This window comes from Cyprinodon tularosa, unplaced genomic scaffold, assembly GCF_016077235.1.
Source record: "Cyprinodon tularosa strain WSP-4 unplaced genomic scaffold, ASM1607723v1 ctg135, whole genome shotgun sequence".
NCBI classification, from domain to species: domain Eukaryota; kingdom Metazoa; phylum Chordata; class Actinopteri; order Cyprinodontiformes; family Cyprinodontidae; genus Cyprinodon; species Cyprinodon tularosa.
Window position 1 is genome coordinate 115,874 of NW_024038168.1, and position 18,492 is coordinate 134,365.

The 18,492-nt window shown below is 37.7% G+C and overlaps 1 protein-coding gene across 14 annotated transcripts in view; it reads left to right on the top strand.

The window, feature by feature from the left end:
• The window catches only part of celf4 (CUGBP, Elav-like family member 4), a 137,459-nt gene that overhangs the window by 2,077 nt on the left and 116,890 nt on the right, over positions 1 to 18,492 (top strand). The gene's annotated exons all lie outside the window — the stretch shown is intronic.

Consider the following 18,492-nt stretch of genomic DNA (forward strand, 5'->3'; position numbering starts at 1 on the left):
GTGTTTCTTACCAGGTAGATGATATGACACCTACCATACCCGGCAGTCATCCCTAATCTCAGTAGTTTAACTGCTTTTAATTTGTACTTGGCAAATTATGATACTGTACACCTGTATAACTGTTATTGTAGTCTTGCTACCTGAGCAGATAGCCTGACTGATGGACCAGTTAATATTAGGTTTTTAGACTTATCTATATCAAGCTAAATTAATATTTTTAGTATTTCAATTATTAGTATTTTTTTGCCTTAGTCTTTAAAGGAACAATCATACAACAATAAAATCCCACTGCATTGATATCAGTGCTGTATTTAATCAATATATATATATATAATTACATGTTGCTGTTTGATGATGTTATACACTTTTGCATAGATAGTGTGAATGTAAGAATGTGGTATTTTTACTTACAGTTGAAAAGAAAAACGAACATCATAATGAACCACGCCTAGGTTGTATCTTAAACGTTTTAAGCTTTTTAAAGTGTTCAAACACACTGAAATTTCCAGACTTTTCCATCTTCTGACTTTTCATCTATTAAAGAAAAGTTTTACAATGGAATTATTTCCTTTTTTTCCAGTAAAAGAAGGTTATTTACACTCAGTTTGTGGTAGTAAATATTGACATTTATTTCAACAGTTACCCCTAAATCTAAAAACAGATGCATACAGTAGTTATATCAATGATAATTATTTTTAGAATAAGAATGATGATGAACATACTAGCTCTACTATCCATGCTTATAGCTTTTCTTCTCTCATTTATTTTCTTCTGACTCTTAAGGTTAAGTTTTTTTTTTTTTACTATTTGAAAATATCCAAAGCGATCAGTTGAAACTAGGGTTTCAACTAACGAGTATTTCGCTAATTGGTTTATCTGTCGATTGTTTTTTTTTAATTAATCGATAAATAATCAGACAATCAAAGGTTCTTTAAAGAAGACCTTTTACAAAATTAAACCAGGTGAAACTAAAACTTTTCCAATTAAGGAGTTCTTGATAGTTCTGGATTGACAGACAAAAATGTTTTTTATCTTAAACGCAAGATGTTTATATATTTTTTTTCTACAGTTTTGATAGAATTACTGTTCTTAGTGGGTTGCTCTACCAGCTAAAGGCATGTTTTAGAGTCTCTATACTACAATTAATGATTAATCGATTACTAAATTAGTTGACGATTATTTCAATAATCAATTAATCACGATTAATCTGTTTAATAGTTTCAGCCCTAGCTGAAATGACTATGTCATATTCACCAGAACCTGTGAAGTAACATGCTTTGTAGTATAAAGTGTCCAAGGATTTAAAAATGACCAAGAGCAGGATTAAGTAATAGTTTACAGAATTCATATGAAATAACAAAAATGGTTATTAAAGGTACATTTATGACGAAATGTTACAAAAGATAAACAATGCTGCTTCTGTGTAAAAGCACAATTTTGATTGTTAAAGCAGCTTTTCTCGAAAAACAATATTATTTAGTTTTGCCTGAAAAAAGAAAGAGCAGATCCATGTATATCTCACTGCATGTTCCCTTATCTCACTTATCTAGTTTAAATCATATAAGATATTTTACTTTAGTCTTATAACCATAGCTGACAGGATAAAACAAGTTTAAGTAACGTGGCCTTTTTTTAACGACTAATAAAGCACCATCTTCTAAAAATAATGATGGTGCTTTAACTCTCTTTTTTTATTTTTCTCTCTCAAGGGAAGGGTTATTCTCTGCAAATGGCCATCTAATGAGAGGTCACTAATTGATCTGCTGTACCTGCGGAACATCTCCCAGAGGAGTACGGAGCACGAACAATGAGCTGCCACACTGCAAAAAAATGTATTTTGGAAGGTGCTACATTTCTAGCCATTAAATGTGTTTATATCTAATCTAACATGCCAATGTATAATTGCAGGGTTAGCTTTTAAGTTCTAATTCTATTTTGTAAAAAAAATAAATCCTAACAAATCTTTTAAATCAGAATTTAGATAAAGGATTTACCGTGCTCAGATCAGAAAGTGTTGAGGCTCAATGATATAAATGAATATGTCAGTTTAGTAAAAGTCTATAATTGCCATCAGACTTGTGGATAAGATAATTAGGACTACAGTTAAACTTGAACGTTAACCTACACAGCTCTGCAGTAGCCATTGCTCATCAGCCACTTTGCAAGGTACACCTTGCTAGTACTGGGTTTGACCCCCTTTTGTTTTCAGAACTGCCATAATCCATTATGGCGTTGATTCATAAAATACTGGAAATATTCTTTGGAGAGTTTGGTCCATATTGGCATCATAGTATCACACAGATCTGGCAGATTTGTCGGGCTGCACGTTCATGATGTGAATCTCCTCTACCATCACATCTCAAAGTTGCTCTATTGCATTGAGATCTTGTGACTGTTGAGGCAGTGTGAGCACAATGAATCAGTGTCATGTTCAAGTAAACAGTCTGAGATGATTTTATGACTCTTTATGTCATGGCAGATTATCCTGCTGGGTACACTCTGATTAAAAAGGGATGGATATGGTCAGCAACAATACTCAGATAGGCTGTGGTGTTGATATGATCCTTATTTGGTACTATGGAGCCCAAGACGTGCCAGGAAAGTATCCCCCACACAATTACACTACCACCAGCCAGCCAGAGACATAGTCACAGCAAAAACCGAGACTCATCACACCAGGCAATGAATTCCCAATCTTCTATTGTCCAATTTCGATGAGCCTGTTTATAATTATAGCCTCAGTTTCTTGTTCTTAGCTGACAGGAGTGGCACCCGGTGAGGTCTTCTGCTGCTGTAGCCCATCCACCTCAAGGTTTGGCATGTATATTCTGAGATTACTCGTTTGTAACGACTGCTTATTTGATTTACTGATGCCTTTCTATCAGCTCTACCTATTCTGACCTGTGACATCTAGAAGGCATTTGCATCCACAGAACTGCTGTTTTATGAATATTTTCTCTTTTTCTGACCATTTTCTGTAAGCCCTAGAAATGGTTGTGCGGGAAAATCCTAATAGATCAGCAGTTTCTGAAATACTGCGACCAGCACCAACAACCATGTCTCATTCAAAGTGACTTAAATCACCCTTCTTCTCCATTCTGATGCTCAGTTTAACTTCCGCCAATCACCTTGGCAATGTCTACAGGCTTAAATGCATTTAGTTGCTGCCATCGGATTGGCTGATTAGAAATTTGTGTAAATGATCAGTTTGACAGGTGTAATTAAACCTCAACCTAATAAAATTACTGCTGAGCGCTAAGCATAGCTTAGCTGTGTTTGTCATGTTGGAAGATTAATAGATTAATCAAAAGTTTTCATACAGCTTTGACATTTAGAAACAGCTCTTTTGCTAAAGGAAATGTGCTAGCAAGCTGAGAATCATGGCTGCAAGATCGTTGCTGTCATCTTACAGCTCAGTTTAGCTAAGCTGCTTCATCAGGAAGAAGGTTTAGATGCTATGATTTTTTAGAATAAAGAAATAGGTTTGCATTCATCTTAAGTTAGTTTAGCAAATGCACAAAGCTTGATTTAAAGCTAAAAGGGAAGTTTAGCTTTTTAGCCAGTCATTATTAATTTTCATTGTTAATCGTTACAGGTCAAAGAATAGCTAGAACAGATTTTAAAGTCCATCTCTATTTTAGAAATGTGTGTTGTTATATACTTATATGATGTCAACACAAATATCGGCCAAAATCTACTCTAAGAAAATGTATGCCAGGTGTTACACTGTTTAATAACTGAGCTGTCTTAGCTTATTTTATCAGTGCAACATTACAGTAGCTACGTTTACATGGACACAAATAATCGGATTGAAGGCCTGATCAGATCAAAAATGTTTCATGTAAACATGTCAGACTGAAGATTCTAATCCGATTCGGTCCGATCGGAAATAAATTGAATTCCGAAAGAGAGAGGTAGTTTTTGCCGATCGCCATTCTGATAGGCGTCCATGTAAACACCCATTCGGATCTTAAGAGTAAAATAATCTTCACTGCGCATGTGTGCAACGTCAGCGTGACGTTTTTCCGCCAGGAAACCACTGGTCGCTCTCGCTCTTGTTGTGAACAACATGGCGGGAGGAGTCTAGGAACGCCGACTTATACATTCAAGTTCATTTAAAGCTGCAGGAAGCAGGAATTTATCCTCCTCCTCTTCCTCTTTTCTCTCTCCACAGCCCACTCGCTCTCTCACGCCGGTTCAATCGCTCATTCTCTACATTTTCTCTCGGACATTTCGCTGCCAAGCGCTTTTTTTCCTCCTCTCTTCGTTTTTCTTTCGCTCGCTCCGAGCGCATCGTTTGTCAGGCCTCCCAAAAACCAGACGCAGACAGAACTGCCAAGTTTGGCAGGAAGTTCTGCGCATGCTTAAAAGGTTTAATCTGATCCAACGTTTGGTACATGTAAACACACGTCATGATCGGATCATTTCATTTAGTGTCCATGTAAACGGAGATTTTGAATTTCCGATCAACCAAAGACTGGATCGGATCGGGGAAATTTTGCGCATGTAAACGTAGCTAGTTAAGACCTTCAAGAGCTTTTTCTTTCTGATATAAACTGGGTGAGGAATTGATAATGATATATAAACAATTTCAGAGGGTGGAGATTGTTTGCAGGCATGGAAAGAAACCAAAGAGGTGGGAGAAGGTGTGTGTGCAGAAACGGCGCTATCTGTTATTAATAGTCCAGCTGTAGCAGTGACTCCCTCTTGGATGGTTAATCACCAGCGGCCCCAGAACTATTGGTACTTCTTGCCAACTGATTCTAAGAACTGTCTTTTCGACGCGATATACAGCCCTGCTTCGCAGACTGGGGCTCCTGCTTTCATTAGTGAGCCCCCGCTGTGCTCATATTTTAACTAGCTGGAGGCACTATACTCCTTTAGCTTGCCACCTCGCTGGCTGACTGCAAGCTGTTTGAAGGCCATGTTTCCTTCACTGCCTCCCTACACCTTCCTGAGGTTCCCATGGAAGTTTTCCAAATTAGCAGTAAAAGACAGCACGACCCGCACATTACAGGCAAAGTGACTCACTGTGTGTGCTTCAGTCATATGGCAGTGTTAAAGCCTTTTGCTGAATAAAATATACCAGGTAACAAAAGAGGCTTAGTGTAAACGAGAATAGGCATTATTAAAACTATTTTACCTAGAAAGTCCTTTTTTCATTATCTTCTCCTCTGCATTAGAAAAAAAAAAAAAAAAACATTAGTCAACCCTTGCCAATTCTATGTTCAAACATATTGATTGGGAGCAAGGAACTCAGCCTTTTTTTCAGCTGCTCCTCCTGCTGCTTCTCTAAGCCAATTTAGATAATTTGCCATTTTTTTTCTAACCCTGTTATGGAGCAAAGACTTTAGATCTGAGGGCACTGTGACCCGTAAAGGTATAACATGCTCCGTTGGAATGAAGTCTGCACTGCCCACCAGTGTAGGACGATCCACTCTTCGCTTTTTTCCTCCTTTTCATTAACTCTATTTGACACCTGATGTGATGCCTGTTACAGTGCATTGTGTTTTGTGCATCTGCTCCTGTCGGAGACTGGAGACGATCAGCTCAATTTTCCTCATATCTTTATCATAGGTTTTTTACTCATATAAACGGTTTACTTGTTTGGTTTTTTATAATGGAGTATCATATGTATGACAAGTTCATTTAACTTTAGCTTTTCAGTGGGCAGATCAGGTACTGGAATCAAGATATACCAAAGTTTTAGCTACATGGAACTTCAGAGAAAGTTTTTTCTCCCAGAGTTAACAAGTGAGCTTGTCTTTATATTGCTGTATAAATCCAGCTTTTTTCTTCACAAGCTTATCATACAAAGAAAATCCCATACCAAGAACTACTGTACCTTACTAGTATAATGTTACCGCTCAAGAAATAGACCCCTATTATGGCTATTGTCAGCCATGCAAGTGATACTATGCCCATAACCCTTCCCATAATGACTCTATGTATCACTAGTAATCTAGTCTTTGGGGTTGTGTTTGCTGGAATGGGAGAAAGGGAGGAGGGAGGCCAGGGAACAGGGGTCAGCTGAGCTTTATAGCGGGCACCGGGACACCAGCGTGGGCCTACATCCTCTCAATGATTTTATTTCTTTCCCCTTTGTGACCAAGCCATGCTAATAGAGGCCATTTATTATGGTCACCATTGTGCTGCTGCTACCAAGCACAACAGGGCTTAGCAGCATGGCAAGCACAAAGAGCCGGCCCTTTCTCCTCTCACTGGCAATGCAGCATGAGAGGTGGGGATCTTTTTAAAAGGAGTAGGTGTAGAAATGATTGCTCGAACCATTCATCAGCCCAGATTTTATGTCGTAATCACTGCGGCAATTGAGATGTGATGATATGGAGATGACATTTAATAAGTGGAGCTACTGTTTATCACCGATACATCTCCGCGTAGTGTTTGCGTACGTAGCCAGACCTTTACCTTGTAAGTTTTTTTTTTTCATTTCTTAGCAAATGCAAATGCAGCTGTCACCAAGACTGTTTTATTGCAGTTGCTTCATCTGGAAGTAATTTGATTCAAGTAATGTATGTGTCCTTGGTCAAGCTAAATACATTTGGAGCAGCCCTCACCATAGGCTCAGACAGTTAAAGTAGTTAGAAAGCCAGAAAGTTGCTCAAAGTCAAAGCAATTGTCGAAATCTCATTTAAAGTTGGGCTTAATCGCCTATGTTGACCTGACAGGTGGCATAAACAAACATACTAGGCCACTGGTCTTCAAGTGTAGATCACAGCGTATATCAAAGGTCGCTCCATTATGGTTCGACTTTTACAAAGGAAAGGTATTCATAAGCCTTTAACCTTTGCACATTTGGTCATCGCATAACCTCAGACATAAAAGTGTTTCATAAAAATGTAGAACAAAAATAAAAGCATAATTATTATGTGGAAGGATAATGGGTTATAAATAAAGATCTAAATACCTTGAAGACGAGACATTCTGCAAACACATTTTGCTGGAAAAACAGAGACATTTTTGTGGGGTTGTCTCTACAAGCTTTGTCTGTTTAGAGACTGAATTGTTTTCCCATTACTCTTTGTGAAATTACTCAAATATGGTTTAATGAAATAATTTCATTGCAGGTATGTCTAGGATTGTTGTTTCTCTAGATGTTTAATTTCTGTCCAATTTTTTTCTGCCTTACCAAAATATTTTCACAATTGCCTTGTATTTGACTCAACAAATTTTACCATCTCTATAACAAGAGGTTAAAAAATGTAATGGAGGAGGTATGTTTTGTGATGTTGGTAAGAGGTGTGCATGTTATCATTAATGACTCAACTACAAACAAAGTCGCATAAAGAGCATTATTCATGCTTGCTGACAGTGCAAAACCATCCAGCACTGGTTTCTTTTGGATTTTTTCATGTGTCTGTATAGGGACGACTTTGGCATGATTTTTACTCTTGCAACTAACTTGTGGCTCCATTCAAGGACGAAAAGCAAATTGAGATTACAAATATAAACATCTAAATACATCTTACGATTTAGCCAATAAATATCACCATGATGAAAAAATTTTGCATACATTTTCTATATTTTCTGTTACTGGATGATGGATTAATTAGGGCTATGTAATTGCCATCAACCTCCGCTTTATCCAGGAACGAGTCGCAAGGGAGCAGTCTCAGCAATCTCATCAGAGCCTCCCAGACTTCCCTTGATGTGCTCCCAGGCTAACAGAGAGACATTGTCCCTTTCAGCGTGTCCTGTGTCATACCCTGTGCCTCCTCCCTGTTGAACGTGCCTAGAAAACCTCCCAAGGGATGCGTCCAGGGGGCATCGGAAAAAGATGTCCAAGCCACCCCAACTGACTCCTCTTTTTGTGGAGCAGAAGTGACTCTACTTCGAGCCTAAGAGAGTGCCCAGTAACCCTGCAGAGAAAACCCAGTTCAGCCACTTGTATCTGGGTTCTCGTTCTTTCAGTCATGATCCAGATTTCATGAACATAGGCATGGGCTAAATCGAGAGCTTTGCCTTTTCACTCAGCTCTCTCTTCACTATCAACAGACTTGTTCAGCAAATGCATTATAGCAGCCTGACTGATCTGACTATCAATATCCTGCTCCATTCTAACCCCCATTGGGACAGGACCTCTACACCAATCTAAAAGGGGCAAGCCACCTTTTTCTGGTCCAGAGCATGGCCTCGGACTTAGAAGAAATGATTCTCATCCCGACCGCTTCATACTCTGCTTTGAACTGTTGCAGTGCATTCTGTAGGTCTTGGCAGGAGAGAGCACTCAGAATCATGTCATCTGCAAAAAGCAGGGACAAAGTCTGCTGGTCCTCAAACGAGAACCCCTCCTGCCCTTGGAAAATCTAGAAATCTTGCCTGTAAAGGTTATGAACAGGACAGATGACGTAGGGCAGCCCTGTCGAAGTCCAACATGCACAGGGAACAAGTCAGGCTTAATGGCAATCTCCTGAAGGTGGGGTTCAACAATCAACCGGGCTCTTCTCTCCAGGACCCTCGCATAGGCCTTCTTGAGGTGACTGAAGACTTCTTATGCAGGGGAAACTCACCCCAGTCTGCCTATCTCGGTGACCTGTCCCATCCCCATACAATATTCAAGAGCCAGTTCAAGTAAGGCTATGTGAGATGGTCATAGATTGGGATTATTTTTTTTTCTGCATAACCTACAGTACAGTAAGTTTTCTTTCAACATTTCTAGAGCTTTCACCCTGACCTTTATTCTGTGTTTATTTCTGCTCGGGATTTATGTTCTTTAAAAAATCTCCGAACAGCTACAGCTACATTTTCTATTCAGATGACCTTTGACTGCAATTTGTTGCCTAGACATCATTGTGGAATATTAGAGTAAATGTAGCAAAAAGAAAATATTTGCAGTTTTTATATTTTTTATTAGTGAAAAAATAGTTTTGGGCAAGGAGCACATCAATGCTACGAAAGTAATAGAAATGACAATGCAGTTAAAAGAACACTTGTAATCTCCCCATACTAATGACTGTTTTTGCTAGAAATAGGTTGTGCGTGTGGTCGGGGAGTATTATAATTAGAGCAGGTAAAAAAACAATTTATGGTTTCCCTAAACACCTTTGTGTTGGTATTCCAGCCCTTTGTCTGACCATGTCGGGCAAGCAGATTCACAAATAGAACAGATCGTTGGCCAGGAAGTCACGATGCCAAGAACATGAAAGAACCATGCTGCGTCTTATTACAGGCAATTAAATATTACAGGTTTCCATCTGCAGCAATAGAAAAAGATGTCAAAAAATCGAAACTGACTTTGAACAAAGAAAGAAGGCAGGCTGGGCTGTGTTTCTTCGTCCTGCAGTTCTCAGTTTATGCAGCAGGAGTTTCGTTCGAACAATTTCACTCTGGTTGCATCATCCCCTCAGTAGGATGATTCTCCCTCCTCCTCCTCCTTCTCCTCCTCCTCCTCCTCTTCCTTGCCCGTTTGGCTTGGGATGCCTCTATGAGTGATTGTATGAGGGTGTGTTAATGTGCTCCTTCTCTGCCTGGCCCAGAAAGCTCTGCACAGCTCAGTTCAGAATTCAGCTTTGTGACCTGCTTCCTGCAAAAGATGGATTGCAACTGATTTTGAGCTTTGTGTCATGTATGTGTGACATGTCATAACATCCCATAAACTAAGCTCAAAGACTAAGAGCTACAAAACTTACATCTTCTTGCTTTCTGCCAGAGCCAGAACTGCCAAGCACCAAGAGGTAAACCAAAGGTGGAGACAGAAGAGAATAATTTTTCAGAAGCAGCTTTGTCAAGGTAATGCTGCCTCTGCTGTCCATTATTATTGGAAAAGACTTGTCTGCTGGGGGGGCGGGCAGCTGATGGCCAAGCAGGGAGCCAGTTAGTCACAGTGAGAGATGGCTCGATAGGGCCAAAGGAACGGAGTGCTCGTGGAGTTCCCGCAAGGATTAGCATGCTAACAGCCGGTGTGGAGCTATGTGGCCTGTCAGCGAGTAGGAGCCCTCTGGCTTCTCTGACCTCACCAGTCCTCTCATTATAACCACTGACCTTTTCGTACGAACAGAGAAGCACTGTAAGGCATGCCTCTTCATCTCATTTAACTTTTCCTCAAGGAAAGTGATAAACACATATTCAGCATTTTAACTGCAACTTAATTACGAAACATGCTGTTAGTGTGCTAAAGAAGAAAAAGGCTGTGTGTTTTTAAATAGCTTTGAATAGAAATAAAAAAAACTTTTTTAGTACTTTTTTCCATTTACTTTGAAATCGTTTAAGTAAATAAGATTAAGAGTTCAATTTCCATGTACAGTGGGAGTTAGTGATATTATGGGGGGGAACAGGAGATCTTGTAACTGATGGGTTCTCGTTTTAAGCCCCTATCCAACTGTTTCTCTCCGTATTTTCTTGGGCAAGATATTTCTCCATCCTTATCTGCTGTTGGTGGTCAGAAGTCCAGGTGGAACAGATTATATGACCTCCTTATTTAGGCTAGTCTGCCCCTGGGCATCTGTGGCTACATCCAAGCTTGCCACCATTAGCTGTCATACTATTTTTACATACAGCATTGAGTACACATTTCTAATCTTTTACACACGGATTTAGACCTTGTGCACCCGATGTTACAGTATGTTCATACATTTTGATCTACATATCTTAATAGATTCCTTTACCCACCCTATACCCACCGATTGTTTCTATATAGGGTCGAGGGGTACCTGGTAACCTGGGCAGGGTACAGAAAAAGTAACAAGGCCATCAAATTTACCGCTATGTAGCCCACATCAATGTTAACATATTCTTTGATAAAATTGTATTTCCACTTGAGTTGTTTGGGTTTTCTTTGCACCAATATCTTGAACAGCCTTGCACATTAGTTGGCTGATTTAAAGATTGCATGACTAAATCATGTGCAAACTTAGCATGCAAAAAGCTGACCTACTAATTGGTAATCCATCAGTTACCTAAAACCAAGTGCTGCAGATATGTGTCATAGAAAACATTTCATTGACAAATTCATAGAAAGAACAATCTTACTTTCTTTCTGAATAATGTAAAAATGTTTTTTGTTTGTTTGTTTTTTTTAGGTTTCATTGCTTAGATGAGCGAATCATTCCTGGCATTGAACCCTTCTATTTTTAAGTGAATTTCTGTGGATTGTTGGCCTATAATGTTATGGAATCAATAATAGTTATGGAGTTTTAAAAATATGGGATTTGGCAAGGTGATACTGAAGATTTACAGGATTGATCTCTACTAGGCAGTTGACTACAAAAACATTATTTTAGGAATATATCAATAAGAGCAATTCTTTTTTGTAATACAAAAATGTGAGTGAATTTACAACACAAGAAAATTGCTCAAAAAGTTTTTGTAAGCACCTCTAACTTTGTTAAAACTAAATATTGATATTTTACCAAATATCATAAAGGAGTTTGCTGTGCAAAAAAAAAAAAAACTTTCTTGTGTTGCTGCCTAGTTTAATAGCCTGCAGCAGAATAAGAATGAAGTCTGCCTTAAAATGTTCATCCCTACTTTTCCTTCTTTCTATTTGTTTTCAATTCTTGCTCTTCTTTTCAACATTTTATCGCTCCATTGTACCTTTCTTTTACTCTTGTCTAAAAGAAAATCACAGATTTTGACAAGCGCTTCAATGCAAGGTAAATGTTGTCAGTTTTCAAGGTGTTTTCTTCAGCAAACTGTGATTGTGCTTTGTTGGAATTTTAAAAAGAAACTTACAGTAAGACTCTGGATTTCTTAAATCTTTAGTCCAAAACCATTTCTAGACCTCCAATATTTAGATGTGATTTAGGTGGATCAATCTTCTCATTATCTTATCGATATCTCTGTATCTACTTAATGAAAAACTCCCCTCAAAATGATGCCAACAACACCTTGTTTTATAAGGGGGTGATGTTTTGGTGGTGCACATAGGACAGAAAGTTTTGTTCTCATCTGACCACAGAGACCTCTTCTAAAGGTTTGCTGTGTCTCTCTATAGTACGACATATGGGCAGAGAGGCTTTTATATGGCTCTTCTTACAATAACTCTCTTCTTTTAATTTAAATCTGGTTTGCACTGATTTATTACCTTATTATTTACCCTTTTCTAGTTGTAATGGACTTAATGATGTTTGTTCACCAATGTTCTCCAAAAATATCTCCTCTTCACAGAATAGCTGCATTTATGAGGGATCGCCTTGGAGTCAATGAGTTGATGCAATCAACTGGTTTTCCTTAGATAGAAAACTTTGAATCAATCTGACTGTATGATCTGTTTGAAATGTCTATGTTAAGTGCCTTGGGATGTTTTGTGAATTGGTGCTATATAAATAAACTAAATTGAATTGAATTTATGCTGAGAATAAATCAAACATAGGAAGGTTTTATTTGACCTCTGGAGCAACTGGTTGCATTGGAATCTGTCTAAGGGTATCCGAGAGAAGGCGGCTGAACAAATGAACATCACATTTTCTTGGATTATTACTAATATCTAGTTTTGATAACAAAGAATACTTTGTGTTGGGTTGACGGAATAAGATCACAGTAAAATACTTTTCAGGTTGTTGCAATTTGATGTAATGGTATTAATACGTTTTTAAGCCACTGTATGTAGTTCAAAGGGTGAAGAAGTGTTAATTTTTGAGAAGGCAGAAAATGTATTCCATCTGTAACTGAATTCAAAAAGGTATAGTTCATCCTTGGACAATATTAGATGTAACAAAGGCATCTTAATAAATTTAAAAACCTATTTATAAAGTTCCATTTGGGATGTTTGCATGCTATTGGTCACCTCTTTATAACTGCATGTGAAAATGTTCTACTTTAATTTCCATGCACAACAGTTTTAATTAATTTAAGTTCTTAATGTTGACTGGGCATAAATGCATTTCTGGCCAAAGCAAGGGATAAGGTTTGAGTCTGCAGGCAGCAGTGGGCCCAGCTGCAAGTCACTGCTGCAGAGGCTTTCCACGAAAACACAGCAGCATGACACAGCAGCAATATGAAATATAGAGCCAAAGTTTGTCACCAGCTAACTGTTGCAGTGACCCATTAATGCACCCTATGCTGGCATTAATTTTGATTATGCAGTCTGCTCCAAGACTTTCAGACTCCATCTAATGTACCTTCTATTTGTTAAATTGGATTCTCTGAAATCTGTTTCCACGTCAGATAAAGCAAATTGGTCTTTTTTAAAAATATCTCAGTATCTCCAAACCTTTTTGATGCAAGTAGTTTCAATTACCCTTTAAGACAATTCAAAGTAGTTGACTACACAGCCAGCAAATCACATGGCTTTAGTTGATTTATGGTTCATGGAAAGTTGAGTTGACGTTTATTCTTAACCAAAATGCTTAAGATAACTCAAAGTGGCGTATCTGGGTCTGTCTGGTAGGATATTTCGAAGCAGGGATTACATGAGCCGTGTACTGTTTGTCCCTGACAGAAAGTACGTCAAACAATGGTGAGCATGTGCGCCTTGTCAGGGCAGACACATATTTAGCCTCCTCTGTGTGTGAGATCCTCCACCGAGCATCGACTGGCAGATTTTACTGGCCCTGATTTAATTCACTTTCTCCCTTCATACCCATTTTATATCCCCTCCAATTAAAAATGCACCACGTTGACTTGTAAAAAAAAAAAAAAAAAAAAGGCTGGTAATGGAGGTAGGGCTTTTTAAAAAATCCCTCTCAATTATTCAAATCCAGGTTCTATTCAGAAAATGTGGGAGGATTAATAAGTAATATGAACGTTTTTGAGGGTTTTGGTGACAAACCTGGTAAAGGATCAGTGAAAGCATCAGTCAAAAGAGAAGAAACACAAGTTACCTTTATGTTAAGCATGACAACTTTTCACTCCCAGAGTAAGAAATGCACATTTAGATAAACTGCAGTTAATTATTTTTGTTTTAAAGGGAATCCTTTTTGTTATCACTTTGCTCAGAGCATTTGTAAAAATGATTAATTTCACACTGAATAAGGTTATAAATATTTTATGTTTACAGCAAGACATTGTCCCATTTTCCTGCCTCCAGAACAATGAATAGCACTTTGGTCTTATTTTGTTAACTCTTGTATTGTTTTATATTGGGTTTAAGAATAATTTCTTTCATATGTTGATGAGAACACTTTAAATAGTTATCAGTTAACTTATTTGATCAACATAGTTGGATTTAGTTTAGTTTTCTTTCTTTCTTTTAGTGATAACTTTTAAAAGAGAATAGTTTGTATTTATAATATTGTTAAAAGAGAATGTTTAAAAAAAGTACAGTTCACATTCCTAAATATTATTCATGTCAATGAATAGACACAGTCAATTTTTTCACTTTTGTGTATAAAATACTTTTTCTTTTAATTGAAAATTATTTATATATATTTTCATATGTATACAAATGATTTTATATACTTTTAATTCAAAAAGCAATGATTTTATTTTACCAAATTGTTCAGAACACCACTGGAAATGTGCACTTTTAAATATTGTATATGTTCATGGAGAGACGTGTAGTTTTCCTTTGTCCAAAACTGTGCTGAGCTGTGCATTTTTGCTTTCAGTTATAACCATTCAAATCATGTTGGCATAACACGGAGGAAAGGAACATAAAGGCTTTATGCTGTCCTGCTGGTTGGTTAGCAGATAGACCAAAACATATCGCTGCAGAGGGAGATGGTGCAAGAGAGCGTAAAACGACAAGAAGCTCAAGACAGGGAGGGAGCAGGAGAGAAGGAAGGAGAATTACAGAGTTGGTGAAACAGGGATGATGTAAGAGAATGCATGAAAAGAGACAAGGGGGATCCATAGAGGAGAGTTTGGGTGGGGGCAGCACACATAGAAAGAGAGAGGAAATCAAGAGGCAGAGTAATATGAAAAAACGAAAAGAGCTGAGACAGTAAAGAGACACTAAAAATGTTGGAAATCAGAGATTGTCCAATGTCAGGCTCAGAGTGAGTCAAATGAATTAAAGGCCAATGGAAGGGGCTGAAAGGAAACGCCGGTTACAGAAGGAGAAAGAGTGAGGGACTCCCAAAGACAGATGTCGCCGTCTGTAGCCCCAGCAGATTGATAGCTTCTGGCCTGCTTCCATGCCAGGCTCTGACCTCTCTGTCCTCTGTTGTAATTTATAGGCTGTGTTTTTCCAGATTTAAGCACCAATCTGTGGCCATCATGGCTCAAGAGGGGAGAATGACCTTCCTAAGATAAGAGCAGAATTAGACCCCCGCAGCTCCAAGCTGCCCTCTTGGGTAAATAAACAAGTACCCTCCATATCTGACAACATGTTAATGTGACAGCTCTTACTGTACCCTTGTTATACTTATGTTGAGGTGTCCTTTGTGATATAGAAAGATAGAAATGAAGAAGTTTATCTCCTGTCTCTACCCTTGAACTACCAAATAAATTTTACTGATTAATTGTTTGATTAATAATCGATTAATATTTATATAATTGTTGTACCAACAAATTACTTCAGTGAGACTTTTCTGATCAGTATTTTTGGATAAATCAACAAATTTCTGAAATATTCTGAACTAAGGTTTTAAAAATTCCTACATTCATTAGAATCAATTCCTCATTTTGTTCAAATACATGTGGCAATATGTGTATAAAAGCTATTTGAGTGGTTGCAATCACTATTTGGGCTCGTTGTTAGGAAATATAACTTTTTATGACCCCAATCAAACCAAAATAACTATGATCCACCTTTATCCTGTACAGATGGGGTCATATAACAACATGCGCTTTCAGTGAACTGATTGCTATGTTTGTCAGGTCTAGTCGAGGTTTTTAGAGGATCCAAATGCAGAGATGGAAGCTGAGGTGGTTTATTGCAGATTTAATTATCTAAATGGTGGCAAATGAAGTCCACAAACCAAATACAGGAAACCAAAATCCACGAGACATCAGGGAAAACACACATTAGAAACTAAGAAATGACAAGGCCCCAGCAAACAGTAACTGAAGAGTAGCATAAAAAAATGGGAGACTGAACAAAAACAGGAGTTGACAGAAGAATCTGGATGGGAGTTAGGAAAAGGAGACACAATAGGGCTTTTACTTCATTTCAGAGTTAACCCTGAGTCCCCAACATGATTTCTCAGATTAGAGAATCCTATTTGTGTTTTGAAAGGACAAAATGTGTTCCTCATAATCAAGATTTGATTATAGATTTGAGTGCTTATACTGTATAACTGGGTGACAAAATCAAGGTTTCAAGTATTGAATTCCATTAAATTATTAACAATTAATGTTACTATATATGTATATTCTTTTTTTTTTTAATAGATACATTTTCATGCCCTGTAATTTGCTTTACATATTTATTTAATAACAATTTAGCTTTCCAGAGCTGTACATTTACTATTTCCATGTTATACGATATTTTGACTAAAGGCTTAAGAGGACACTGCAGTTCTCTAAGGAGCAACTTTCAAGTTTTTCCTCACTGGCAAAATCTGCTCTTGTTGCTTAATGTATGATTCATTCCTCCCTTTGCCCATCAAAGGAAACCTTAAACTGTGTTGATTGTAAAATAAAGAAGAATTGTCTATGTTTGAAGGGTCCATAAGACTAACTTGGCTGAGGAGGCTCCTCAGCTCCGCTGCGTTCACACTTGCCCATTCAGAGCATTACCTCACTCTACAAATCAGCCCAGGGAATTATCTGGACAGAAAGTCTTCAGCAAATTATTTCAGACTTAGAGTTTAATGGCTTCAGAGGTCTCTTCTAGTCTCATACAGGTTTCCCGTGACACAGAGGTGATTAGTTTGGACCTTAAATATCAAAGCAGGAGATGGCAACCAGGCCAAAACTTAACCTACAGTGGGTGTTTTCACTCTGTTCTGTGTTTCTGTGAGTGTCTGTGTGAATTAGTCCATAACATCCTAAAAGCACAAAAGCAACACGTAATGAAGTATAAAATTGTAAAGCAGAGTTAGTTTCATCTAACTAGTGCTGGATATCAATGAATGTGCAGTCCATGATAGCAATATTCTATTCTACATATAGATACTGTTGGAACAAAATGCATAGAATAAATTGTTTGCATGGGGACGTTCACCCCAAGATGAAACTATTTTCTGCAACTTGCTTAGAGTGTTCTTAATTTTTTTTTTTTATTAATACTCTGCCAAAGTAGCTATATTTTCTTATAGCCACAAATAGTCTTCCATTGCATGGGCTCCAAAACTAGACTTCTATTTTCAATTTTGTGAAATGTTCTATGATTTATTTTATAAGTTTGAATAAATCACCAACTCCATATAATCAGCTGTAATGCTTTGAGTCATGTGGTCAATTATGCAAGCATAACCTTGCACATTGGGTTGTGTAGCACTCTGGTTTATCTCTATGTGTTATCAATGTGGGACTTCTCTAGGAAAAGGAGTGATATTCAGAAGAACCTTCAGAGCTGATTGGGTGAAACAACATTTGGTTTTAGCCAATCACAACAACAAACGGAATAGCAGCAGATGATAAAGCAGATATGGATTCTGACAAAACAGATGTCGTAACAGTAGTTACATGCTGCCACCCACCAAAAAACAAAATAACAACCATAAAGACTAGAATATACCAGACACAAGTTAAAGTCAGATCCAAAGTTTCATCGCATGAAGTCGTGGTCCTTAGAGCTTATTTAAAATGCATGGGTCTGTCCACACCATATCTGCAACTGTGCTTGCTTAACTCTGACTGAGGTAGAGCTCTATTTTGGTTGGACTTCCACACTTGATGTCAATGTCATAAGTCAGAAATGGAGAGTGACACAGTGTCAAAGTAAAACACATCTACTTTGGGAAAAATACAAAGCAATATCTCTTAATCTCTAGGTAAAACCAGCCAGGTGTTATTTGGAAACACACATTGGATATATAGCAAGCAGGGCACATTCAGACATTCGCTTTTGATAAAACATTTTAATGAACAGTGTGGTTTCCCCATGTTAGGAGCTCAGGACTACAGTAAATTAATTAAGTAAAATGTGGATCCTCTTTAAGCTTAAAGAATAAACTAATGTGGAACAACAAGGATGCTTTTTAGGGGAAATGTGGGAAACTTATGCTGCTCTCTTCGTAAAGTTAAACAAAAAATGGCAAATTCCATCAAAAGCTCTCTGGCAATCAGTTTACTGAACTCACAGAGTTTTTGTTGTTGGATTTTTTTAAACAAAGTTTTCATTATATTTCGTATTAATTAAAATCCTGTATCTGCTTTATTTAAGAGCATATGGATCTGTCTCTTTTGAATATATGGCTTAATACTGCTGCGTAACCCTAACCCATTTTGTTGGAATCCATGTTGTCCCGCTCCCTCTTCAACTGCGGTACAAGATTGATTCTTATTTGTTTGTGTACTCACCATTACCACAAGAATTCGCCATGCAGGCAAGGTTACAACAGGCAGACTACCTTTTAGAAGACCTATTTATTATGATTTTTCCACATAAATGGATGGATTCAAGGAGTTTAAACTGTATTCCTAGATTAAGATGTCACTGATACCAAATGTAAAAACTATCACTTTTATCTGCCTTTCACTGTC